The sequence below is a fragment of the Equus przewalskii genome, chromosome 21 (genome assembly GCF_037783145.1).
Source record: "Equus przewalskii isolate Varuska chromosome 21, EquPr2, whole genome shotgun sequence".
NCBI classification, from domain to species: Eukaryota; Metazoa; Chordata; class Mammalia; order Perissodactyla; family Equidae; genus Equus; species Equus przewalskii.
The window spans coordinates 19,375,257-19,395,466 of record NC_091851.1 but is presented as its reverse complement, the minus strand read 5'-3'; the positions used below and the strand labels follow the sequence as shown (position 1 = coordinate 19,395,466).

At 41.8% G+C, this 20,210-nt stretch overlaps 1 long non-coding RNA gene across 1 annotated transcript; it reads right to left on the bottom strand.

Annotated features, from left to right (window-relative positions):
• Positions 1–668: 668 nt before the first annotated feature.
• Positions 669–19,842, bottom strand: LOC139078036 (uncharacterized). Its single transcript, XR_011530743.1, has 3 exons — positions 19,355–19,842; positions 3,821–3,955; positions 669–2,640 (listed from the first exon to the last, which is right to left on the bottom strand). It is a non-coding gene; the product is annotated as an uncharacterized lncRNA (long non-coding RNA).
• Positions 19,843–20,210: the final 368 nt, after the last annotated feature.

The following is a 20,210-nucleotide window of genomic DNA, read 5'->3' as shown; positions in this document are numbered from 1 at the left end:
CAACAATTAAATGAATATGGATAAATCTCATAAACACAGAGTTCAAGGAGCTAAAAAAAAATTTGCAGTATGACACCTGTATTAATCAGGCTTCTCCAGAGAAACCATACCAGTTATATAAATATATGAATTATAAGGAATTAAGTTGCTCACACAATTATGTAGGCAGAGAGGTCCAACAATTTGCTATCTGCAAACTGGAGACCAGGAAAGAGAGTTGTATAGTTCCAGGCTGAGTCAGAAGGCCTGAGAACCAGGAGTGCTGATGGTATAAAAATTCCAGTTCAAGAGCAGGAGAAGACTTATGTCCTAGCTCATGGCAGTCAGGCAGAGAGTGAATTCTCTCTTCCTCCACCTTTTTGTTCTATTCAGGCCCACAGATTAGATGATGCCCAACCACATTTAGGGGGGAAATTTGCTTTACTTAGTCTACCGATTCGAATGCTGATCTCATCCACCTAGAAATATTTAGACACACCTAGAAATATTTAACCAAATATCTGGGCACCCTGTGACCCAGTGAAGTTGACACATCAAATTAACCATCACAACACCATTAATGTAAATTAAAATAAACACATCTGAAATGGTACTATGGACATTGCAGCAAAAGCTTAAAAACATGATAGTTGTTTCTGAGACCGGGGATGGTGAACTTGATGAATACATTTTCATCTACAATGTTTTATTTCTTTAAAAGAAGGTTTGATTCAAATATGACAAAATATCAACATTTGTTCATTTGGGTGATTGGTACCAGGTATTTATTACATTAGCCTTTATTTTTATCAGTGTATATATATATTTCAAATAAATAAGCACCTCTAAGTCACTATAAAAATATAAACATCCCCACAGAAAATGGACAAATGATACAAACAGGCAATTCACAAAGAAAGAAATACAAATGGCCCCCAAAAAAGATGAAAATGTGTTCAACCTGGTCAGAAATGTGGAAAAGGAAAATTGAAACAACAAGATTGCTTTTTGCTTTTTAGATTAACCCATCACAAAAACAATAATAACCAGTTTGGAGAAATGAACACTCCAATGTCTGCTGAATGGAGTATAAATGGGCACCATCTTGCTGGAGGGTGCTTTGGTGGAATGTAGGCAGTAGGTTCTCAAATTCATTTTCAATCTGGCTTGGATGTTGGATTGATTAGGATTACACTAACCTGTGAATAAGTTTCACCCTGTGAAAGTTAATTAACAGTAGTTTGACCTGGGTAGAAGATTATACCTCCCTATGTTGAAAGTGTGGTGGCTGTGGGTCACAGTGATCTCACAAACCAGGGTCCTTTCTAACTTGGGGTTCTGCTGGCCTTCATTCCCTAGGCCACCTCACAGTGCTAGATTTCTGTTCCTGATCCATTCATCACAGATGTATTCAAGCTGGCAGAATGGAGAAAAGGACAAAGAAGAAGGAGCAGAGGGTGACACCAGCTGTCTCTTAAGGCAGCTTCCTGTAAGCTTCCACATAACCGTCTCCCTTCATCTGGTGTCCAGAACGTAGTTATATGGGCATGCCTAGTTAGAAGGGAGTCTGAGAAATGTAATTTTTATTCTAGATGAGCTAAATTATCTCGGTTTTGCATTTTTGTAAAGGAAGCAGGGGAGAATGGATATTAGGAAAGAAACAGCAGTATTTGCTATGGGTATGTAAAGAAAATACGGTTATTTTATTTTGTGATGATCTTTCATGAACCATTTATTAGATGCTGTTGGTGCCCCTCCCAGATTCCCTTAACCTCGTCCTTGCACCTGACCCCCAGCTGCTGTGAGATTTTGTTGATCTCAGATTACAGCTGCTCCCTTCTTCAGAGGATTGCCTCGGGCCTACCACTCCACCTCACGAAGAAATGCCTGGGAAGTTATACCCCTCCTAAGGAGAGAGAGAGACAACCAATGATTTACTGACATAGGGGTAAAAAAGCCTAGCTCTTGCCTCAAGAGGAGTATCTCTGTGATACAATCCCCACTCCACAGCTCCCCTGCGGGATCAGACTGAGACTAGACTCCAGCTGAGACCACATTCTTCACTCCCTCTCTGATAAACATTTTTCGTTCCTGATTTCTTCCCTCCTCTTTCCTATCCTTGTCTCACCTCCTGACATGTTTCCCCTGAAAGCACTTTCTCCGTAAACTATGTACACAATCATCCCCATCTCATACTCTGCCTCTAGGGAACTTGACCCAAGACAAATCCCTATCTATTGGGTAGCAGGAAAAAGTGAAGTTTCTGTCCTGTCCAGCAACCTCAGTCTAATATAACAATCTGGATGGTCTTTTTAGGTAATGCCTAGTCCCTGCAGTAGATGTGATTATTGTTCCCAATTCTTCACTCCCTCCCTGATATTCATTATTCATTCCTGCCTCATTGACTTTGGACTCGGCTGTGAGACTTATATTGGCCAATGGAATGTTAGTGGATGTGACATGAGCAGAGGTTTTAAATGTGGGTGTGGTTTGGATTGGTCTTTTGTAATCCTGTCCTCTGTCATGAGAAGAGCATGTCACAGTAGCCACTGGTCCCAGAATGAGGAGAACTGTGGAACAGACTTGAATCCTACTCATGGCCTGGATCCCAGTCCAGTTGATCCCAGTTGAAGCCAGCAGAGCTGCAACTGAACTTCAAACCTATGAGTAAGGAAAAAGCTTGCTGTTAAAAGTCACTGTGTTTGGGGAGTGTTTGTTATACAGTAGAAGCATGACTAAAAGACTCTTTTAGGAATAAATGTTCAGATTCTTAGGTTTTTGCACCCATCTCATTTTCAAAGGGACATCTGGATGACCAAGGGGAGGTGGACTTATGTGTCTACCTCCCACCTGTTGACATTCACAGCTGATGAGATCCATTCTCTTTCTCAGTTTGAGCTGGGTCTGCTGACTTAGCCTCTCGTTGGCTTTTGCTGGCCTTTTGGACACCTCTGAGTTTCTGTCCTATCTCCTCTGTCCCTGTCTATGGCGGCCAGTCCACCTAGCAGCCCCCGCTGTCCCATGACAGACCCACTGGCTCTCAGCTAGCATTTGCTCCATGCAGGGATCATGGCAATCGTGACGAGTCCAAGGAAAGCTGTGTCCCTGCTCGGGCCTCTACACGTTGCTCTTCACCAGGTTCAAGCGGGTTCAAGCATTGCTCTTTTACATGATGGCCTCCTTCCAGAACCCCACATATGAAATGGAATGATTCCTCCTGCCCTTGAAGCCTAGTTAAATTCTCAAACTGTCTCTTTTTCTCCAGGCTCAAGTCTAGAACAGGGAAACTAGGGCTCATGCACTCCGTAGCGTTCCTCTCCCTCCTTTTCTTCTCCATAGTACTCTGAGGCCAAGGCCTAGGTTTTGAAAGCATACTATGGAAGAAATGCTCCAATCTGATGCTCTTGATATGTCAAATGGGAGCTAAAGGTATTTAGAAAATTATTTCCCCTTTGACAACGCTTTGCTTTGGAGCCTGATGATTTGCAGCAAAACTCGATTGTGAATGTCCAAAGCTGAAAAACAAAATTCCTTTTTGCTTATTTCCCGCAATAAATCAAATCCTCACTGCCCCAATAGGATGGATGAATTCTGGTAGACATGAAGATGTGCTGCCCAGATACGCCTTCAGAGGAGGATTTTCTGCCTAGCTGCAGAGAGTGTGGTCAGCAGCCAGCCTCCAGCTGTAAGCTCCTTCAGGGTCTGCCTCGGATGCAGAGAGGCAGCTCTTGAAGGTCATGCCCTTCCCAAGGCAGCCTCTGTGCAATGACTGGGTCAGGTGGAGGTGGAAAGGCCTGGCTATTTTGGTCCAAGGTGGGACACTCTAGTGGGCAATACTCACTCAAAAACTCCCTGGCAGGCTGGTTGAAGCTTCACTGGGCCTGCATCACAGTTCGACTTCTTCCTCAGCCCAGTCTGGCTTCTGTCTCCTCTTATCCGTAATAAGTGCCTTGCACCCCAAACTCCATCTCAGCATCTGATATCAGAGAACCTAATCTATGACATGGGTACTTTGAGCTGCACATAAAGGTCCTTACACAACAATGGAATATTATTCAGTCTTAAAAAGGAAGGAAATTCTGACACATGCTACAACATGGATGAATCTTGAAGACATTATGCTAAGTGAAATAAGCCAGTCACAAAAAAACAAATACTGTATGATTCCACTTATATGAGGTACCTAGAGTAGTCAAATTCATAGTAAAATGGTGGTTGCCAGGGGCTGGGGAGGAGGGAGAAGAGGAATTATTCTTCAATAGGTACAGAGTTTCAGTTGGGGAAGATGAGAATATTCTGCAGATGGATGGTGGGGAGGGTTGCACAACAATGTAAATATACTTAATGTCACTGAGCTGCACACTCAAAATTGACAAATTTTCTGTTATGTATATTTTATCACAGTAAAAAAAGTGGTTAAAAAAGTCAGCCACAGGGGCCGGCCCCGTGGCCAAGTGATTAAGTTTGCACGCTCTGCTTCAGCGGCCCAGGGTTTCTCCAGTTCAAATCCTGGGTGCGGACATGGCACCACTCATCAGGCCATGTTGAGGCAGCATCCCACATGCCACAACTAGAAGGACCCACAACTGAAAATACACAACTATGGGGGCCGGCCTGGTGGCTCAGTGCTTAAGTGTGCATGTTCCGCTTAGGCGGCCTGGGGTTCCCTGAGTCGGATCCCGGGTATAGACATGGCACTTCTTGGCAAAAGCCATGCTGTGGTAGGCGTCCCATGTATAAAGTAGAGGAAGATGGGCACGGATGTTAGCTCAGGGCCAGTCTTCCTCAGCAAAAAGAGGAGGATTGGCAGCAGATGTTAGCTCAGGGCTAATCTTCCTCAAAAAAAAAAAAAAAATACACAACTATGTACCAGGGGGCTTTGGGAGAAAAAGGAAAAATAAAATCTTTAAAAAAAAAAAAGAGGTCAGCCATAAATCAAAGAATGACACAACAAAGGCAAGTTTAAAATATATAAGGATGATTAAATACTAGGAAATTTCTTAATATAATTCACCACATTAATAATACAAAGAAGAAGAAACATCTGATCATGTCCACAGATGTTGAAAAGGCATTTGATGAGATTTATTTATTTATTCTTTTGCTAAGAAAGATTCACCCTGAGCTAACATCCATGCCAATCTTCCTCCATTTTTTTTTTTTCTGAGGAAGATTAGCCCTGAGCTAACATCTGCTGCCAATCCTCCTCTTTTTGCTGAAGAAGACTGGCCCTGAGCTAACATCCATGCCCATCTTCCTCTACTTTATATGTGGGACGACTACCACAGCATGCTTGCCAAGTGGTGCCATGTCAACACCTGGGATCCAAACCAGTGAACCGTAGGCCGCTGAAGCAGAATGTGCACACTTAACCGCTGTGCCACCAGGATGGCCCCTCCCTCCATTTTTTAGTTTGTGGGCCACCAGCACAGCATGGCCATTAACATAGTGGTGTAGGCCTGTGCCTGGGAATTGGACCCAGGCTGCCAAAGTGGAGCACGCTGCACTTAACCACTAGGCCACCGGGGTTACAACATCCATTATAACCAATAATTTAAATTTTTAAAAATCTGAAGTATAATTAGAAAAGAGAAGATAGATATAAAAGTCAAAGACACAGGATATGAACAAACTATACACAGAAAATATGTTCAACATCCTTCATAATAAGAGAAATGTAAATTAAAATTTAATTTTTGCTAAAGTTAGCAAAGTTAAAACAGCAGGCACTCTTATATTTGCCGGTAATCTGAAAATTGGTACCACTTCTATGGAGGACAATTTGACAAAATCTAAAAAAATCACAAATATATACACTGGGCGTATCTTTTAACCCAGAAATTTCCCACAGGCTTTTTCACATGTGTGAAATTACATATGTCCTGCAGCATATGTATGCAGCAGATACTGCTAACTGTCCGCCAATATCCATTTTCCTTTTCTTCCTTATAAAAGAATCTTGATTTTGTTCATGGTGTCAATATGCCAATAAAAACCTATCATCTTGCACCCAGGATAGCCACATGGTCCAGGTCTGGCCAATGAAATATAAGCAAAAGACATTGGTTGGACTTTAAGGAAAGTTCTTTGAGAAGGAGAGAACCCATGGACATGCCTTCTGGCTCTTTACCCTCTACCCTTTGCCCCTTTTCTGGCCTGAAATACAGAAGCAATGCCTGGAGGAACAGCAGCCATCTTGTGAACATGAGGATGAAAGCCACACGCCAAGAAGGCAGAAAGAGTAGAAGGAGCCTGGCTCCCTGAAGATGGTATTGAGCAACTGTCCTTGTCCTAGAATTCCTTCCACTGGACTCCTTTCTGTAAGAGGAAAACACATCCTATTTGATTAAGCTCTTTTAAGTTGAATTTTCTTTTACCTTCAGCCAAACACAATCCTCACTGATCAAAAGATTTTCATTGTAACACCTATTGCTGCATTGTTTGTAACACCAATAAAATTGAAAACAATCTAAATGTCCATCAATAGGAGACATTCTAAATAAATAATGTTACACTCTTACAATAAAATACTATGTAGTCAAAAAGATGAATGAGGAGGGGCTGGCCCCGTGGCCGAGTGGTTAAGTTCGCGCGCTCCGCTGCAGGCGGCCCAGTGTTTCGTTGGTTCGAATCCTGGGCGCGGACATGGCACTGCTCGTCAAACCATGCTGAGGCAGCGTCCCACATGCCACAACTAGAAGGACCCATAACGGAGAATATACAACTATGTACCGGGAGGCTTTGGGGAGAAAAAGGAAAAAAATAAAATCTTTGAAAAAAAAAAAAAAAAGATGAATGAGGAATATCTACAGATATTGATATGCAATGATCTTCAAAAAATATCATTAAATGAAAAAATCAAGATGGAGAAAAATGTGCTTATTGTGCTATCATTAATGTAGACAAAGGGGAAGGGTACAGTTTGGATAAGTGAGGGGGGCAGGAGGTCTGCAGGAAGCCCTGTCCAAGAGATCCCAGAAACAGGGGAAGCTCCTGCTGGAGGAACGAAGAGGAGAAGTGAGGAAAAGGGAAGCTGTTGCTCCCTAAATCTCTTATCTCCCCCTCTTCTGCTTTGGCAGCCATTCCACCCACAGGTCTCTGGGTCCTCTTTGGGAAGATTTCCCTGTGTTATAATACTCTGAGGTGTCAAGTGGGCTGATGAAAGAGTTCAGAGTGAGCTGGCTGACTGGGCAGGTCACTGGAATGAGAAGCCTGGGACCCAGAGAGCAAGTCTGGCAAGACAGTACTGACTAAGCCATTTTCCTCTGGCCACCATGGACCCATTTCTCAGTTCTAAGGAGAGAAAGGCTGAGAGTGGAAAGTGAGTGGTTGTCACATAAAATCTTGATAAAATGCTGGAAGTCCAAAGTGGTCCCTTTGGGACCATCATGCAAGAAAGTAGCCTCAAGGTATATTAGAGCAGCTTCAGCATAGAGTGACGGTGGCACTGGACAGACTTCATAAAGACAAAAGAAACGGGGCAGAGCCCCTGCTCACGGTTTTCATACAGCAGAGGCCTGGCTGATGGCACTTTCAGAGGGAGACTAGAGAGTTCTGAGAGGACTACACAGGAGTCTTTCCTGGTCACTGTTAGAATGTAAGGGGGGCTGTGGTAGAAGGGAACTGAAAGTTTCAAAGTGTTGATCATGTCCACTAAATAAGCGATAGAGTTTAAAATCGCTATGATGTCATAATGCACAGGACTCTCCCTGATTTGACCTGTTTTTCTTAAAAATAAATCTGGGTCCAGAATTTTGATAGAAATATTAAGTGATGGCATGTCCATTACATTAGTAATGATTACATTACTTACATTACTTACATTAGTAATGATGCTAAGAGTAATCGCTAGGTCTAGATGGGGACCATCAGACCTCTCCATGTAAAGGTACCTCTTCCTCTTTGCAATTACAGAATATTCTTAGGGTGATACTTTCTGAGCTTTCAAATATCCTTTTTCCTAATCCTTTTCAGCCTAATGGTTTTTTCTTTCATTGATGATTCTTATCTGAATCAATTAGTACTAGAATGTTTGTAAAATGATGATTTTCCCCCCATTTCTATCATTCCTTCTACTTTGACTAATTGGCATTCTTCTACGAAGAAGAGCTTTCCTTTCTACCTCCCCACATGGCAATACACCTAAAACTTGAAAAGGCTACTCCTCTGAGTCAAGCAAGGCCAGACACCAGCAAATGCAAATCTGTCTTCCAGGGCAGGAGAGGGACGAGTAAGAAGAGGAGAGGTTGAGAAACAAGGTAACTACTAGTTCTCAGAACATTACAGCAATGTTTTTCTGAATAATGAGAGCCATTGGCTTGAATCCCCAAAGGTGTGTCAACGTAAAAAGCAAATTCACCTGTTATTTTATCCTCAAAACAAGTTTATTCGGGAATAGCCAAAAGAATTGCAATTCAGGATGTGCATGCTATAGCAAACCATAGGCAAATACAGAAAAGAAAGGAAGGGAGTTGCTTTTGTAGAGAAAAATGGGAAGCAGGGAAGGGCTGTTCTAAACAAAAGTCCTTTGGGGAAAAATAGTTCAAGGTGGCAGCAGCTTCTCATTGGCTGAGCCCTGGCATTTCTCATTGGCTGGGCTGTTGCCAGGTGGGGAGAGAAATCTTCCTTCAATAGCAGAGCAGTTTTACTTCCTGTGGGAGATGCAAGCTTCTCTCTCTTCCTGCTTGGTGTGATTGACAATGTGTGATAGGTAGTGAGAGCGCCCCCTGCAGGCCTTCCTGACTCAACTTGGTTAAGATTTCTTTTATCAATTTCCACAGGTGCAGAGCTCTTTCATATTTGGAACCAAACATTAATATGATCAGTTAAAGGTCCAGATCAAGATGATGAATAGAACACATGAATACACACTATCATTCCTGCTGAAAACTCCCCGTGAAATCCAGAAAAGAAGTGAAAGAGGGAAAATAAATGTCTATAGCAGCATGAGGAAACTGAAAAACTGAGAGGCTAGGTATACTAAGAAAGCCCCAGAAGATAAAAGGCAGAAAGAAACATGTGGTCAAAAAAAGGCAATTGCGCTCAAGCATTTATGCCTGATTCCTCCCCAAACCTCACTAGAATAACAGTAAATTAGATTAAAAAAAAAAAAAAAAAGCACAAACCCTACAAGGACAAAAAAAGAACAGGCACTGAGACAGGCAAGACTGGGCTAGTGATGTCAATAATATGTTAGATATTCTTACCTGACGTGGGGAGAAAGAGAAAATGATTCCAGACTGTGAAAAAGCAAAATTAGAATTGTTTGCTTCCAGAAATCTCAAGGAAACACGTTTTCAAACTGTTGAGATGAAAGCGGAACCTTGTGCCCTAAGGAATGTAATTCTATTGCCATGATGTATCGAATTGACCCACAGCTATCTAAAGAACACAGTTTTACGGTCCTACATAGTTACAGTTTAACTTTAGAAATCAACAGGCTCTATGGTTTTATAGCCTGATTGTGTAGTTAAATTCAAGGATTTTATTGCCTTGTAGGAAGTTAATCAGTCTTAAAACTTACCTAGTAAATTGTCTTTGGAATTCCTTTTCATTAACTCTAACTCTGTTTGTCTGTACACACACACACACACACACACACACACACACACACACCCCTCTGTATTTCAAGCACCGTCAAACCAGCTTTTTTCTCTACCTGTTGATTCCCTCCTTAACAAGTTAGATAAAATTTTGATAAGTGCTCACAATCTCTTGGTTTCAGAATTTTGCTTTAACATTGCTTTCAGTTTTCTCAGTTGTGCCAAGTAGATGGAGGTGAACCAATAAGAGGAAAAGCAATTTGTTCTTCAGTACCCCAGAAAGGCTCTGAGACTGGAAAGATCACATGGCTCTGATGTCAGGAGGGAGGGCTCCTGTTGGAAATGGAGGACATAGTTGAAAATCTTGGTCCTCCCCCACCAGGACAGGAAACTAGAGTTTGCTATCTGGAAAGGTTGGACCCCAAAGCTCTTCGCATAGAGAGATCAGGCACAGCTGAAGGTGAGGCTGTTGGCCTGGACACTGGGGAAGTGAGTGAAGACTGTGTTCCGAATGGAGATCCTGGCATCATCCCCTGCTCTGAGCTAGGCAGATTCCACCATTACTCACTCTCTCCCTTCCACTCACACATATATATGCTTCTTCCCACCAGGTCAAGGACAGGAGGAGCCTTCACTAGAGAAATTGATCAGCTCCGAGAAAAATACCTACAGAAACCGACATTTGGGGGAGTCACCCAATGAAACTTCCAGGTCCTTGCCCATCCACTGTTATAAGGCCACAATCATTAAACTCCACCTGCCAACACAAAGCTCCAGTTCATATGCATGGGGACACAGGGTAATAGGTCACCTAACATGGAAAGCTGCTAACAGACAGAAAAAAGGAACTTGAGGAAACTCTTCCCACCTTCCAGTCCTCTGCCAGTACTTCCCAGAGGCCAAGGGAGCTTGAGAAGCTATGAGGGCCAGGCCCCTGTGAGGGGCAGGCAGGGGGTGGATTTCTGAGCAAATAGGCACCAAACCAGCACACTCTTGAAATACCAGTTAAGTTCAGAGGAAGACGGAGAGACAGAGACAGCAAGACAGACACAGAGACACAGAGATAGACTCAGAGAGAGAAAGAGAGAGAGAGAGAAGATGAGAAAATGGAGGGAGGAAATTTTCAAGGAGATAATCCAATTTCCCAAAATTGAAGTTCACAAGTTTCTGTTTGGAAAGGTCTCATCAGGAACTCAGCACAATGAATGAATTTTAAAAACATAGGGGCCGGCCCCATGGCCAAGAGGTTAAGTTTGCACGCTCTGCTTTGGATGCCCAGGTTTTCACTGGTTCGATTCCTGGGCACAGACTTACCACTGCTCATCGGATGTTAGCTCAGGGCCAGTCTTCCTCAGCAAAAAGAGGAGGATTGGCAGCAGATGTTAGCTCAGGGCTAATCTTCCTCAAAAAAAAAAAAAAAAAAAAAAAGAAGAAGGACACTTCACCTTTGTGCTGTTCCCCAAATCCCATAACCCCAGTCTAGCCATGAGGAAAACATCAGGAAAACCCAAATTAAGAGACATTCTACAAAGTACCTAGCCAGTATTCTTCACAAAGATAAAGATCATGAAAAAAGGGAAAGACTGAGAAAAGTTTGATGTAAAAGAATGGCAAATACATACCATACAAACACTAACCAAAAGAAAGTTGGTGTAGCTATATTCATATCAGACAAAATAGACGTTTTTTCTTTTTAAAGATTTTATTTTTCCTTTTTTTCCTCAAAGTCCCCAGGTACATAGTTGTGTATTTTTCTTTTTCTTTTTTTTCTCTTTCTTTCTTTTCTTTTTTCTTTTTTTTTTTTTTTTTGTTGAGGAAGATTAGCCCTGAGCTAACTACTGCCAGTCCTCTTCTTTTTTGCTGAGGAAGCCTGGCCCCGAGCTAACATCCGTGCCCATCTTCCTCTTCTTTATACGTGGGATGCCTACCACGGCATGGCATGCCAAGCAGTGCCATGTCCGCACCCAGGATTCGAACCAGCGAACCCCGGGCCACTGAGAAGTGGAACATGTGAACTTAACCTCTGTGCCACTGGGCCAGCCCCTAGTTGTGTATTTTTAGTTGTGGGTCCTTCTAGTTGTGGCATGTGGGATGTCGCCTCAGCATGGCCCGATGAGCAGTGCCATGTCTGTGCCCAGGATTCTAACTGGCAAAACCCTGAGCCGCCGAAGCAGAGCGGCACGAACTCAACCACTCGGCCATGGGGCCAGCAGCCCAGACAAAATAGACTTTAAGGCAAACAGAACTTCTAGAAATAAAGAGAAACTCTTCATAATGGTAAAATATTCAATTTGTCAGGATGATATAATAATTCTAAATTTGTAGGCACCTAACAATATGGTCCTCAATATGAAAAGCCACACTGACAGAACTAGAAGGAGAAATAGATATATCCACGATCGCGGTGAGAGTTTTAAGGTACTTCTCTCAGAAACTGACAGGACAGACAAAATAGATCAGTGGGCCTGTTTGCCTGTTTGTTTCTTTCTCTTTCTTTCTTACTTTTTCTTTCTTGCTTTCTTTTTCTTTCTTTCTTTCCTGTCTTTCTGTCGTTCTTTCTCTCTTTTTTCTAATTAATTTGCTAACTTATTACAAAGTCAAAAATCAGCACTCTAAGCCTGTTTGTTAGAAATATGGATATAAATACCAGGAGAAATAATCTCAGCACTGAGGTTGGGTGGGATCAGGAAGGGAAGGTCTGTTTTTCATTGTGAGCTTTGTGATGCTATTTTACTTTTTCAACTATTTTCATTTGTTGCTTTGGTAAAAATTAACAATTTTAAATAAAATTTAAGATTATTGAATAAACAAAGAAAAATGGATAGAATCAGAATAATGGAGAACAGGAGCAAAGAGAGCCACAGCCAAAAACACACCTGTTAGAAAAAGTTTAGGATCAAGTAAAAAGCGGGGCTTCCCAATGAAGTTAACTGTTATTTAAACAATATGGAGTTGTTAGAGGAAAAGAAGACCAGATCAATGGAGCGATGTATAATTAAGAAACAGATCCACATAAACATAGTCATGAGTTTGTAACGAATGTGGCATTTCCAACTGGTGGGGAAAAGATAGACTATCCAATATGTAGTTTTGGGAAAATGGTCTTACAATGCAAAAAAATTAAGTTAGATTTCTACTTCATGCCATAAATAGAAATACATCCCAGATGGAATATAGAACTAAAATGAAAATATAGTCATGTGCCCCATGACGACATTCTGTTCAATGACAGATCAAATATGATGGTAGTCCCTTAAGATTAGCACCATATAGCCTAGCTGTTAGTAGGCTGTACCATCTAGGTTTATGTAAGTACACTCTATAATGTTTGCATAATGACAAAATTACCTAACAACACATTTTTCAGAACATATTCCTATCATTAATTGATGCATGACTGTATAAAATTTTTTAAAAGCAAAAATATGAGAGGATTAGTATATATACAAAATATATGTATTTACATATATACAGATATGTATGCAGGCATACCTCCCTTTTATTGTGCTTCAGTTTATTGTACTTCACAGATATTGTGTTTTTTACAAGGTGACGGTTTGTGGCAACCCCGCATCAAGCAAATCTATTGGCACCATTTTCCCAGCAGTATTTACTCACTTTCTGTCTTTGTGTCACGTTTTGGTAATTCTCTCCCTATTTCAAACTTTTTCATTATTATTATATTTGTTATGCTGATCTGTGATCAGTGATCTTTGATGTTACTATTGTAAATATGTTGAGGCTCCACAAACCGCACCCATATAAGATGATGAACTTAACGGATGAATGTTGTGTGTGTTCTGACTGCTCCACCAACCAGTTGATCTCCTGTCTCTCTCCCTCTTGTCGGGCCTCCCTAGTCCCTGAGACACAACAATATTGAAATTAGGCCAATTAATAACCCTACAATGTCCTCTAAGTGTTCAAGTGAAAGAAAGAGTTGCATGTCTCTCACTTTATTTATTTATTTTTAAATATTTTATTTTCTCCTTTTTCTCCCCAAACCCCCCCAGTACATAGTTGTATATTCTTTGTTGTGGGTCCTTCTAGTTGTGGCATGTGGGACGCTGCCTCAGCGTGGTTTGACGAGCAGTGCCATGTCCGCGCCCAGGATTTGAACCAACGAAACACTGGGCCGCCTGCAGCGAAGCGTGAGAACTTAACCACTTGGCCACGGGGCCAGCTCCCTGCATGTCTCTCACTTTAAATCAAAAGCTAAAAATGATTACGTTTAGTGGAGAAGGCACGTCGAAAGCCAAGACAGGCCAAAAGCTAGGCCTCTTGAGTCAAAAAGTTAGCCAAGTTGTGAATGCAAAGGAAAAGTTCTTGAATAAAATTAAAAGTGCTGCTCCAGTGAACACACGAATCATAAGAAAGTCTTATCACAGCCTTATGGCTGATACGGAGAAAGTTTTAGTGGTCTGGATAGAAGATTAAACCAGCAATAACACTCCTTTAGGCCAAAGCCTAATCCAGAGCGAGACTCTAACTCTCTTCAATTCTATGAAGGCTGAGAGAGGTGAGGAAGCTGCAGAAGAAAAGTGTGAAGTTAGCAGAGGTTGGTTCATGAAGTTTAAGGAAAGAAGTCATCCCCATAACACCAAAGTGCGAGGTGAAGCAGCAAGTACTGATGTAGAAGCTACAGCAAGTTTTCGAGAAGATCTAGCTAAGATAATGAATGAAGGTGGCCACACTACACAGCAGATTTTTATTGTCTTGGAAGAAGCCTTGTTTTGGAACAGCCTCGTATTGGAAGAAGATGCTATTTAGGACTTTCATAGCTGGAGAGGAGGAGAAGTCAATGCCTAGCGTCAAAGCTTCAAAGGACAGGCTGACTCTCTTGTTAGGGGCTAATGAAGCTGGTGACTTTAAGTTGAAGACAAGGCTCATTTACCATTCTGAAAATCCTAGGGCTTTTAAGAATTATGCTAAATCTACTTTGCCTGTGCTCTGTAAATGGAACAACAAAGCCTAATAACAGCGCATCTGTTTTGAAACGAGGTTTATTGAAAATTTTAAACCCACTCTTGAGACCTATTGCTCAGAAAAAAAGATTCCTTTCAAAATATTACTGCTCATTGACAATGCACCCAAGAGCTCTGATGGAGAGGCACATAGAGATTAATGTTGTTTTCATGCCTGCTAACACAACATCCATTATGAAGCCCATGGATCAAGGAGTAATTTCAGCTTTCAAGTCTTCTTATTTAAGAAATACATTTTGTAAGGCTATAGCTGCCATAGATTGTGATTCTTCTGACGGATCTAGGCAAAGTAAATTGAAAACCTTCTAGAAAGGATTCACCACTCTAGATGCCATTAAGAACATTCATGATTTATGGGAAGAGGTCAAAATATCAACATTAACAGAAATTTGGAAGAAGTTGATTCCAACCCTCATGGATGACTTTGAGGGGTTCAAGACTTCATCGGAGGAAGTAACTGCAGATGTGGTGGAAGCAGCAAGAGAACTAGAATTAGAAGTGGAGCCTGAAGATGTGACTGAATTGCTGCAACCTCATGATAAAGTTTTAACAGATGAGGAGCTGCTTCTTATGGCCGAGCAAAGAAAGTGGTTTCTTGAAAAGGAATCTACTCCTAGTGAAGATGTTGTGAAGATTGTTGAAATGACAACAAAGGATTTAGAATATGATGTAAACTTAGTTGATAAAGCAGCGGCAAGATTTGAGAGGATTGAGTTCAATTTTGAAACAAGTTCTTCTATGGGTAAAATGCTACCAAACAGCATTCCATGCTACAGAGAAATCATTCGTGAAAGGAAGAGTCAATCAATGCATCAAACTTCTTTGTTGTCTTATTTTAAGAAATTGCCACAGCCACCCCAACCTTCAGCAACCACCACCCTGATCAGTCAGCAGCCTTCAACACTGAGGCAACACCCTCCACCAGCAAACATATTATATTTGCTGAAGACTCAGATGATGGTTAGCATTTTTTAGCCATAAAGTATTTTTAATTAAGGTATGTACATTGTTTTTCTAGACATAATGCTATTGCACACTCAATAGACTACAGTATAATGTAAACATAAATTTTATATGCACTGGGAAACCAAAAAAGTTATGTGACTCACTTTATTGTGACCTTCACTTCATTGTGGTAGTCTGGAACCAAACCAGTAATAACTCCAAAGTATGTCTGTATGTACTTATATGTATAAACGTATATACATAGTCATGTGTCTCTTAACAATGGGTATACCTTCTGAGAAGTATGTCGTTAGGCGATCTCGTCATTGTGTGAACATAATAGAGCGTACTTAAATAAACTTAGACAGTATAGCCTACTAACACCCAGGCTATGTGGTACTAATCTTATGGGACCACCGTCTATATGTGGTCCATCATTGACTGATGTTGTTATACAGTGCATGATTGTACGTATAAATATATACAAATATAATTTCAGGAAAGAAAGGTTTTCATAAATAAGACGCCAAAGGCAGAGATGAATATGGTAGCTACTGTATGCTTACCAGATTTTCCCTTCTTACATTCTTCCATGAGAAAACTCTTTCAACCTGTGTGGAACACATTCAGAGTAATTTGAAATGACTGATCTAGCCACCAGGCACAGGAATGGATATAGAGTACATATTTGTTAGAGTGCCCATAACAGGCTAGCAGACTCTTGTAGGATTCCTATGCCCAATCCTTCAGGAGAATCTTTCTCTCTTCCTTTGAAACTATGAAGTGTAAGACTATGGACCATGTTTCCAACAAGATAAAGGGAGCTTCAATGGGAAAAAAGTCCAGAGAACCAATAGATTGAGAGAGAAATGGTCCTAAGGACATGGTTGGAGTTATGATTCTAGTTGTGTCTGAGGACCAAATACCTCTAGAATTCCCAATTTTGTTAGCCAATAAATTGTCTTTTTATTTGAACTAGATTGAGTTGGATTTCCATCACTTTCAACCAAAAGAATCATATCTAATAATCTAAAAATAATAAAGGTTAATCTTGTTGATTTAGACCCCATAAAATTACAACCTTCTCAACAATGAGAAATAGCATAAATAAAGTAAAAGACAAGTAGAGGAGTGGAATAAATTATTTACAGCAAACAATGGACTAAAGATCAATGTCCACGATATATAAAGAGTGCCTTCAACTCAATAAGGAAAAAATAAAATCACTCAAAGGAAAAATGAGAAAAGGGCATTGTGTTAAAACTTCTTCCTTTGAAAGTGATAAAACTTAACTCTTACTCTTTTAGGCAAAAAAAAAAAAGGGAATTTGTTGGTTCAAATAATTGAGAACCCAAAGGAACAATATGCTTCAGGAATGGTGGGATCCTGGTGCTTAAATATTGCCCACAGCAATTGCTTACTCTCTCTGTCTACATCTCTTAGTTTAATTCTTTCTTTTTTATGTGTAGGTTTCGTTGTCACCCAGGGTCTCTATACATGGCAGCAATGTATTTTTCCAGCAGCTACAGGTTTGCCGTCATTGCATTTGTCATAGCTGTTTTGGTTGTGTTATAAAGCCCCCCAAAAACTGGTTTAAACAAAAAAGAGAACTCATCAGAGTGTGAAATCGAAGGGTTGTAATCTAAGGTAGGACTGTCTTTGAGTGGAGCTTGAACCAAGAGCTCCAATAATGTCAGCTAGGACTCATGTCACTCCCTCCACAGTATCCTGCCTTTTGCTGTGTTGGCCTTACCCTCAGGTTCCTCATGACAACCTCCAGCAACCAGGGTTCCCCTCATCCTGATGCTCTTAGTCCAGGAGAAAAAAAGTGTGTTTTTCTCTCTTAACCATCCCATATTTCAATGGCTCTGACTAGGTCACATGACCACACCAAACAATCTCTGTGGCCACAGGAATGTCACTGGTCACTGTGGGTCATATGCCCACCTATGGACTCAAAGAGAAGTCACCTCCACCCAAAGTAGAGGAACGAAGGGTAAGAGAAGGGAGCAGTTCCTTCCCCCCTTCCTCCAAAATCAGTGTATTGTTACCAGAAGTCAAGCGAAGTATATGTTAGGGAATAAATATATGTTGACTACAATGTTCTTAAATGTAGCTTATAACTTTAGAGAGAGACAGATCTGCTTTTTCCCAGAGTCCATATCAATGCCCCCAAAAGCTCTAGCTATGTCAGGGCCATGTGTCTTCTCTGGGCCAATCCATCATTGTGTCCCACTCAATGGAGCTTAGTTTGGGCATCCCAGAAGAAGAGACTGAGACAGGGATTCAGCTGCACCTGATTAATTGAAAAAACCTATAAGGGAGTGAGGGAAGCAGCACAGGGCCTGGGAAGAAACCAGGTAAAGATGAGGGTCCAGCTGCAGCCTAGCTTCAGCCTGATCTCCTGGGGGACTCTAAAGCATGAACTGCACTGCAGAATTGTCTCCCCCACCACTACCTGTGAGACAAGGGAGCTGTCTTTTATATCTGCTTTAAGATGTGGAATGCCCCCGGGGCGGGGGGCATATCATCCGTGGTAAATTGGCCCCCTCCTGCTGAGGGCAAGTCTCTGAAGAAAGTACACCTGTGAACTTCTGGCAGCAACACTCACTTGAACTGGAGGATGGGTGCACTGGCCAGGAAATCAGATCTAACTGGGGCAGCTACAGTGTCTACAACAAGAAATTAACATGATTGGCCTGCTTCCATTATTTGTATGCATTGTGACAGGGAAGATAGGCCTTCTGAGTGACCGTCTCTCCAGAATCATATGGAATGGGAGACGGGTGATTCTGAAAAGCAGAATCAGAAATTGTCTGCATTTCACTTCTTCGACTGGCCAACACTCACACACACATGCCTACAACTTTAAAAATGCCCCCATTTAAGGTAATACAGGTAGCTCCCAATTGAAAAGAAACCCTCTCACTTCTTGCAGCAGATGTTGTCATTGCCCTGCCCAAATTCCCTTATCCTCACCACTTTTAGTGCATCCTGGCCTGACTTCTAGCTGCCAGCATGTGTGCTTCTTTGCATAAGGACTTTCCCTGATTGTTCTCTACTTTGTCACCTACACAGCAGGCCAGAAGTGCAGGGGAATTAATGTTTCTCCCTTTCTGGTAGCTCCCTTTCTTCCAAGTCCCTCACTCCTTGTAGTAGAATAACACTGTGGTTCATGTTCCACACTGGCTCCCAGAGTTTCCCACGGGATTAAGCTCCAGTTGTAACTGGCTCACAATGGTAATTGGCTTGATAATGGTCCCTACATTTGTTGCCTTACTTTCCGTCTCACTTCCCCCTACCAGCATTTTCCTTTATCTCTCAAATAAACTACTTGCTGTCCATTCTTTGTCTCAGAATATGCTTCTGGGGAGACTCAAACTAAAACATCCCCTCCCCAAAGAGAAATAGCTCAAGTCATGCCCTGTCTGCTGCAGGAGGGTGTGTGTGTGTGGCAGGGTGGTTTCCTTCACTTGTGAGCTAGCTGCATTCTTCTTCTTCCTCTCTCTCTCTTTTTTCTTTTTTGGTGAGGAAGATTGGCCATGAGCTAACATCTGTGCCAATCTTTCTCTGTTTTTCGTATGTGCGATGCCACCACAGCATGGCTTGACGAGCAGTGAGTAGGTCTGTGGCCAGGATCCAAACCCATGAAACCTGGGCCGCTGAAGCAGAGCATGCAAACTTAACCACAACACCACCAGGCCGGCCCCTGCATTCTTCTAATTTAGGTCCAGATGTGGCTCCCCATGGTCCAACAACATAAATAACACTCTCAAAAAATGAATAAACAAATAAACCCAACTGTTGGAAGGGGGATAGAAGAACACTCAATAAAGATTCACATTTGGAACAGGAGAGAGAGAGAACATCAGCAAGTGCTCACCGGTTCACAGTACACATTACCTCTCTGTGAGACAAGAGCAGCAAGTGCTCTTTGCTTCAGCAGCAGACAGTGTCCTTTGGTCAGTGCTTCTCGCTGCCTCTGGGCTGTTCTCTGTGCTAATCGTCCTTGTCTGTTGTCTTCCATGGCCACATCTTAAGGGTTTGTGGGATGGATTCCCTTCTGAATTCTGCACAGTTTCGGCATCTCATTTTCTGTTGATGCGAGATCTGAGGCCTGAGGATACTTTAAGGTAGTGCCAGCCATAGTTTCCTGATCATAGACTCACTTGGCGTGCTTATTAAATACATAAATCCCCAGCACTGCTCTTTACCCTTCTGAAGTAGAAGATTCTGGGAAATTGTCTTTGTCTGGATTCCCTAGAGAACAGAGCAAGAAACAAAGGTTTCATGGTAGCGTCTTAATGGGAGGTACAATCCCAAAGCATAAAAGTTAGAGACAAGGAGAAGGAAGGAAAACAGATGTAAGGCAGTACATTATTGGGCTCACTGCAGCTTCAGGAAAACACACTTGGTTGCTTAGTTACACAGGAGTCTTCTTAAAAAGTTATGCAAACCTACCATGTCTTGGAATGGTGCACTGAGGGGTGAAAGGGAAAGATTATTTGCTGATTTCTTCCTATCTCTTATCTTGCACTGGCCAAAGTTCATCCATGGAGCGTTAACTCCCTCGTGGCCTGGCATTCTTTTCCACTCCTACAGAAGGAGAGGCCAAGTCCCTTGACTGACAGATTCACTAAGTCACAGGCAGTAGGAGAATAGCAATTCCCTTAAGTGAGGAAATGCAGGCAGAGAAAAATTAATTCACAGAATTTGCAGGTCATAGGGTAAGGGGTGATATTCACGCTACCTAACAATC